This window comes from Solanum verrucosum, unplaced genomic scaffold (assembly GCF_900185275.1).
Source record: "Solanum verrucosum unplaced genomic scaffold, falcon-dt-bn FXZP01000095.1, whole genome shotgun sequence".
Classification (NCBI taxonomy): Eukaryota; Viridiplantae; Streptophyta; class Magnoliopsida; order Solanales; family Solanaceae; genus Solanum; species Solanum verrucosum.
Window position 1 is genome coordinate 1,220,838 of NW_026020060.1, and position 8,129 is coordinate 1,228,966.

Consider the following 8,129-nt stretch of genomic DNA (forward strand, 5'->3'; position numbering starts at 1 on the left):
TGGTGATGTAAATACGTACGAAAAAAGAAATCATTAAAAGTCACTGTCAACTAATCAAGTACAATTGTGCTACCGTCCATGTCTAAGAATTCATTTTTTGCAAGAAAATGGTATACTCATTTCGTTTATTGGTATTATGAAGAAGGGTCGAAAATATCCTTCAACTATACTTGTTGTCATGCCTCGTGTCGTACATATTTACATAACAGACAATGAAGTCACAGACTTGTCTAATGGTGAGGAGGGAAATATCCAAGGCGAGAATTTTGAGTGACATAACATGATTTGTAAGGAAATTCTCATAGAAAATGGAAAGACCAGGGTCTTTTCAAAGTAGATGTCCTCCAAAGAGAACAAAGATACAAAGCAACTCCAAGAAAATATAGAGAAGTACAGGGGAGTTAGACTGTGAAAATGGGGTAAGTGGGTAGAAGAAATTTTAGATGAAAGAAAGACTGTTCAATGTTTGTTAGGATGTTTTGACACTGTTGTAGAAGTTGCTTTGGCTTATGACGAGGAAGCCATTGAAATAAGAAATGCTAATGCTTTGAAACACATTCTTGAGCCACCAGTGAAGGAAATCAACCCCATTAATACATTACCACCACTAAGGAAGACAAAATGAAAAATCCACACTTTCTTAGTGGTGGTATGGTCTTGATGGGGTTGATTTCCTTCGGTGGTGGCTCAAGAATGTTTGTCCAAGCATTAGCACCTCTTAACTCAATGGTTGTATTGTCATAAGCCAAAGCAATTTCTACTGTAGTGGCATAACTTCTGAACCAACGTCGAACATTCTTTCTTCCATCTCAAATTTCTGCTACCCACTTTCCCAATTTTCACAGTCTTACCGATACTTCTTTATATTTTCCTGGAGTAGCTTTGTATCTTTATTCTCTTTGGACAACATCCTTTTTAAAAAGACCTTGGTCTTTTCATTTTTTAAGAGAATTTCCTTACACATCCTTTTATGTCGCTTAGAATTCTCACCTTGAAGATTTTCCTTCTCATCACTAGATGACTCTGTGGCGCCATTGTCCGTTATGTAAATACGTACGAAAAAAGAAATCATTAAAAATATCCTTCAACTATTTGAATTTGTAAAAAAACTACTCTTCATCCACCCTTCGGCCCCAAAATACCCTTGCATTAATCTTTTGGCTCAGAATACCTTAGATATTTACCATTTGTCTCATATTTGTCATTATTTATAAAAACTACTTAAAAGTAAAATTATTAAATATATATTTATTATGTTGCCTAATTTGATTTGGTCCAAATTTAAACCCTTTTCAAATAAGATAAATCACTTATGATTAATATTTTGACTCAATATGCTTGAAAATAAGATTCAAAAACTAATTCATATTATGATATCTTCTTACAGGTCTTCATATCAAGGTTTTCATCAAAGTTGCCTTGGAAAGAGACACTCTCTTTTCAATATTCTACTAAAGAAGACTCATCTCACATAGTTGAACAGTATTTCTAAAGGACATTGGGTGAAAGTTTTAACAATCTTAAATAACGAAAATTGACTACCTTAGTACTCCTCTGTTTCAATTTGTTTGTCGTACTTTTCTTTTTGGTAAGTTTCAAAAACATATATTTTCCCTTTTTTGGCATCACATGTTTAAGAAAAAAAAAATTAAATGATATTTTGGTACATTTTACATATATTCATCTAATACCATAGGTTTCGAAGTTTTTCTTTACTTTCTTAAACTTCATGTCAAATCAAAACTAGACAAACAAATTGAAACAGAAGAAGTATCTATTTTTCTAATTGTTTTATTATGGAAATGAACTAACCTTTGTTCCGTTTAACTACACATGAATGTTTATCAAGAATATTGCAATTCCATGAGCACATTTCTCTTAGGATCATGGAATTCTTAGGGATGAGCCTAGGCATATGGAAGAGCCACTATAAAAAAAATCGAAGACAATAAATGCATAATGAGACTCAAACACTATCCTCCATGCTAGAAACAAGAGCTCACCTTAGTAATAGGTACGATCCAACATCATTAACCGTTCTCCATCAAGATTGTGTTAGCAAACTTCATGTTTTTGTGGACAATGAATGGTACTCCATCAGTCCAAATTTCCATTCTTTTGTGGTTAACATAGGGGACACAATCATGGTAAGTGAATTTACACATGAGAACTATATAATAAACTAATGTACTATATACAAATCATATAAACAGAGAAAATTAGACAAACAATACATATTTATGTGAAAAATAATACATGACCTTTTTACATGATGACGTACAATGATATTCATCATGATCGTGCTTAGGATGTACAATATGAATATGATGTTCTTCACATAATTGATCATGTGGGGTTATAACATATTTGGTTTTTTTTCCTTTTGCGAGCGCTATCGAATGGTAGATACGAAAGTTGTTTGCAGAGAGTAGTAATAAACAACAAGAATCCTAGGAAATCACTTGCTTTCTTTCTTTATTCAGACAAAGGTAAGGTGGTGATGCCAATTCACATGGCCTACCCTCTTATAGTTTAATTAGGAGCATCATAGAGTTGATACGAACACTCTTCAAGCTTTGTCAAATTGGCTTTCAACGCAATACTACACAAGCTAAAGAGCTATACATATGAGGTTCAAGATTGAAGACTTTGGAATTTCGTTTATGTATGTTGAATCTTTTCTTGTAGTTTTATTAAGTTAGACTCTATGCTGCTCGGACTCTCCAAAATTATTGCCGCACCTATGTTAGATTTTCGAAAATACATTACTTTTGGAGTGTCCGACACACACATGTCAGCATTTTTGAAGAATCCAACCAACATATATAGAGTTATTCATAGTGTTTAGGAGTTGATCTCTATTGTTTGGTAAGCAGTTGAATAAATAAATGTATAAATTCAAGGGTAAAATCTGAAATTACATTAAAGGTATCCATGATTTAATATATACGTATGAAAAATATTTTTGATTGATATACTTCTTACATTTTTCTATATATATAGTATAATTTTTCGACGAGTAGTGTCTGACTGACCACCCTAAGCTATATGTGGGTATGCCACTGGTTGATGAAGTTGAAATATAGGACATAGTTATCTATTTCTCAGTTAGGTTTTAGTCTTTAAATACATATCTTTTGTTATGTTAGTCAATATATAATGTTCTCTAGTGCAATAAAATTTTATTCTTCAATTTTCGTTCCATTGTTATTTTCCTTCATTTGTTTTCTTTCAAACACCAATGGATCTAGAGCCATTTTTATACATGGAATCACAAAGTTTTTTGTTTAAATATATCCTACACACTACACAAAAAATGTGTAACACCCCAAAAAAACTTAAGCTAAGACCCAAATCATTCTTCATTTGTGTATAAGATCGTATCTGGTTATTTTTAAATTGTTCTTAGGAGTTAAGGTCAATTCATTAGTATGAGAATATATTTGGATATGAATTAAGGTCACAAGAATCTCCCAGCACAAAGTTGAGTTAGAAGTTTCCAATTAACTTTTGATATAAGATTATACTTAGACTAACTTCAAACGATCTTATCTCTCAGCATATAATCAATTAGGTGGCATATGATCTATCAAATTAAATTTGTGTGAGCCACCAAGTTGGCCTCATTTCGAGTTCAGAGTAAAAAGTTATGCCCATTTTAGTGAAGCCCTGTCAGGCAGTCGATGTTCTACGCCTGGAACTACAGATGGTGGAATGTTCCATTGACCGTAGAGCGTTTTTCTTTTTCAGAAATTTCATGCACGTGTTCCAGGGTTACTTTGGTCCTTTCCCAAGCTTTTTAGCCCTATTGTAAGTCGTTTTGGGTGTTTTAGCTGAGTATATCATTCAACTAACTAGTTTTTCTCTCAAAATCATCAATCTAAACATTCAAGTATCTTGAAATTCTCTCAAAACTCACCTAGGTTTCCTCTTCTCCATCAAGAACTCTAAAACTTTCAAGTAAAAAATTCAAAATACAAAGAGAAGTCTTCCACCCAAGGTTTTCCCAAGTTCTTCCAATCTAGAAACTCCATAAAAGAGTTTCCTTTCTCAAGATCAAGCTTCAAGATTCCTAGATCAAAGATTTCCTCCAAGAAAATTAATGTTCTTCCTCAAGCTCAAGAAAAAACAAGTCTCTATCAAAGTTTTCGGTCTAATAGCTTCATAATCAAGTATGTAAGACTACTCATAGTGATTGACTAGTTCGTCCTCCTGCTCTACATCTCAATTCAGACAGTGAAACGTTATGTTTAGAGTTCTATTCAAAGATTTCTTGAAATCTGAATTCAGTTGTGTTTCTTATTCTGAGTTCCAAATTCCTTAATTGTTGAGATTTTAATTTTTATTATGCATATTGAATTATAAATTGTTGTTTATGCTTTGTATTACATGAACCCTAATTGCTTATAAAATTCATGTTTATAAAGGCTATTATATGAGATTTCTTACGCATTGATTTCAGACTTGAAATGTAAGTACATGAGCATACGTTTTAACTGAAATTTTTCAGAAAGACTTATTAAAGAAAGAATCAAATGGTTTCATATGTACTATTTGGTACTTGAGAAAGAGAAAGATCATAATTGATTTTCTTCTGAAAAAGTAATTTAGTAAAGAAAAGTGAAAGTAAAGTAAAGAACTATCCCTTTCTTTGTAAAGGGTGGTTGAGCATAATTGATATGATTTATTTTGGGAGTAGTATCGAACACCAAATTGGGTAAGAATCTAGTTTTAACTTGAAGTCCCATAAAACTATGTAGCCAATGTATGATAGAATCGCACCGACTTTTCAGACGACTCCTCACTGCCTCAAGAAGGCTTATTGGATGGATCCATAGTTATAGTTAGCATTCTATACCCCACAAACTAAAGAATGACCCTTGTAACGTGGGCAAAACGTTGTATCGTCGCTAGACTCATAGTGATGATTGTCCATTAGAGAAACTCCCCATTGAGTAAAGTTTTCTATTCTCATATTGCTTTTATTCCCTATGTTATTGTAAAGTATAAATGGTTTTTCAATACTCGTTCATATATTGTTTTACTTTATATATATTCAATCATCAATTAAGTTATCGTTTTATTCAGCCATATTACATACTTGTACATTCAATGTAGTCATTCGACCTACACCTTTTTATGATGCATATTCAGTTATTTAGGATCATCAACAGGCATTCCATTGAGATCACTTCATCTACTCATTAGCTTCTAGTGAGACCTCCCTACTTTCCGAGGACTCCATTTTTATTGCTCTATAGTAGTAGGATTTTGAGGTGTCGTGGGTCTTTTCCCGACACCAATCTTTAGATAGTAGATTCTTTATGGACAGGTAGAGTTAAACAGTTTCAAGTATTTTTTCAGATGTTTTATTAAACACTTACGGTTTATATTAAATATTTTTAGACGTTGTTTGAAAAGTTCGTTAAATATTTTAAATTATCATCTATTAAAGCTTCTGCGTATTCTATTGAGTCATATGTGTCATAGTCAGCCAGGTCACGGATTCGCTTGGGACCAGTATTGATTCTCGAGTGTCGACCACGTCTAGGGTGTAGGCTCGAGGCGTGCCAAAATGATTTTTAACGGTAATCAATTAACAACAATAGCTTAATTGCTGCTAAATGTGTATTTTTAGCGACAATTAACACTCTTTGTAAATTCCCCTAATGTCTATAGTAACATTGGATTCAATGAAAATTAACTCATACCAATAAATTCTCAAAAGCATTAATCTACATTTCTACAAAAGCACTTTGTTTCAATCAATGCGATATATATATATATATATATATATATATATATATATATATATATATATATTATTGGATTCCATGTTATTAACAAATAAACTAAAATGAGTATTTATATAATCAAAGCTAGAGATTAAACTGAGGCAAGACTTCGAAACATACCTGAACAGAAGAGGAATTTCACTAAAACCCTTTTGAGGATTTCAGTGATAAGTTCTTTGGGCAAATTAGGGATTGTAGAGGTTGAATCTTGCATTGAAGTTGATGAAAATTGTGAATGGTTAATGGCTTTGCTCCGTTTTGGGTTTTGATGGGTGCTTTCATCTTCCTCAGATTCCATTTTTGGATAGCAGAAATTTGAGAAATGAACGATTGCTTTGCTCTGCAATTATGGAAGATTCTCAATCAGTAAGTTTCACCAAATTTTAGTGTGGACGGTTTCGTCTCCCAAAATAGGATAAACTAGTACTGAGGACATTTTTGTCAAAGTAAGGGTATTTTTGACCTTTTTTATTTTTAGAATAGTTACTTTTAACTTTATACTCTTTCCGTTCATTTTTTACTTACTAGTTCTGGACACATGCGTTGCAGGTGTAGCTCATAAGTTGACATTAAAAAGTTTATGATGTAAAATAGACTGATTTTTCACTACATAAATAATTTTGGAAATCATTTGAGTTCTAAAATATAATTAAAGTATAGAAAAGTTATGGTTATTTTTCATTTTTAGATATTTCAAGAATTTTATTCAAGTCTAAAATAGTATATTTTTTTCATTAATTTAAATCTTATAAATTATTTAATTGCGTCACATCAATAACCTTGGTATATGCAATTATAATATGTACAAAATATTGAACTATTCGATATTAAAAAAAGTATGGGTGTGAGTAATAATTAACATTCAATAATTAGGTAGAGGAATTTATCACATTCTCATAAATAATATCTTTAAGGCAAAAACAGACATTCTAATTTGGACTATTTAAATACTTATAATTTTTATGTCAATTTCTTTTTACTATTATATCACACATATAAATCTTATTTTTAACCTTAGAGAAGTGTATGTATGAAGCGAAAAAAATAATACTATTAATATGATTCTTTTTTCCGTAAAATTTCTCCTAAATAATATAAATGGAGGAATGAATATTTCGACACATATAAATAATAGACTAATAAGGTCAATAGATTATACATATAAACTAAAAATACACTTCAAAATGATCCATATTCCTCTATCTCCATTTCGATGGCCCATTTTATTTTAGGTTATGCAAATTCTATTTTTTCCCCTTAAAAAAGTCATAATTGATTTTTATAATTTTGTTATTCCTCTCTCTAATCAGAAATAATCTTGAAAAAGTAATTATAATAAAGTAGAACACTCTATCAAGATCCAAATAAGTATATCAAATTAACTGATTAATCTTTCATTACGAATTTCATCAATAATTTAAGAAATAAAGCAGAACCTTAAAAAATAGTAAAATAGAATAATAACATAAGTTCACTAAGCATGTATATGTCTGATTTCTTCATGTACAATACAAGATATTCCAATAGGAAAATAAAATCATAAGAAAGTATCAAATCATAAGAAAGTATATCAAGGTATTGCCTTCAGAAGAATAATACATGTTAAGTAAACCTATATATCTATTTTAGGCTAAATATCCCCAAAAAATGACATAAAATATAAAAATATTTAGGCTGGAAAAGGAAGAGAGGATAAAAACAAAGAAAATTATTACACATCCAAACTGATGAGCATGATTAATTTTTTCCAAGATAATTTCTCATTTACACGAAGATCATGCTAGGCATTTTATAGTAGTCGCTAGAATGGACTTTTAGTGGATAAAAATAATTTGCATTAAATTAGTTCAATGATTTTAGTCCATATCAAATTTATTTAATGACAAAATCAAACTATTCAAATTCTCTTGATTTTTAGGGCAAAAAAAAATGATTATTAATGTGAATTTGATTCATGTACCAATTTAAATGAGTTATTTACTAAATTGTTCAATGCAACTATTTAAAATCTTGCTTTTAATTTCAATTGAAAGATGTTGACTAATGTATAGTCTCTTGGTTTCATCTGCAATCCTGCTTTAACCTGAGAAACGACTTTTTTATTATAGTAATAGCTAATTGAGTCCAACGTTTGTTTTTATAATTTTATATATATGATAAAGAAGGCAACTTTTTGAAGGATATGTAATTCAATATTTATAATATTAGGGCAGAAATTTTTTACTATTTAATATTTAATTAGTTAAATATTTTATAACAATTTGTTTTAATGTAAGGGTAAAATGGTAATTCAATTTTGGGCTTTGGATCTTCCCACTTTTAATAATAATAATA

The 8,129-nt window shown here is 30.5% G+C and overlaps 1 pseudogene; it reads left to right on the forward strand.

The window, feature by feature from the left end:
* The window catches only part of LOC125823370 (gibberellin 20 oxidase 2-like), a 4,328-nt pseudogene extending 1,713 nt beyond the window's left edge, over positions 1-2,615 (forward strand).
* The last annotated feature ends 5,514 nt before the right edge of the window (positions 2,616-8,129 follow it).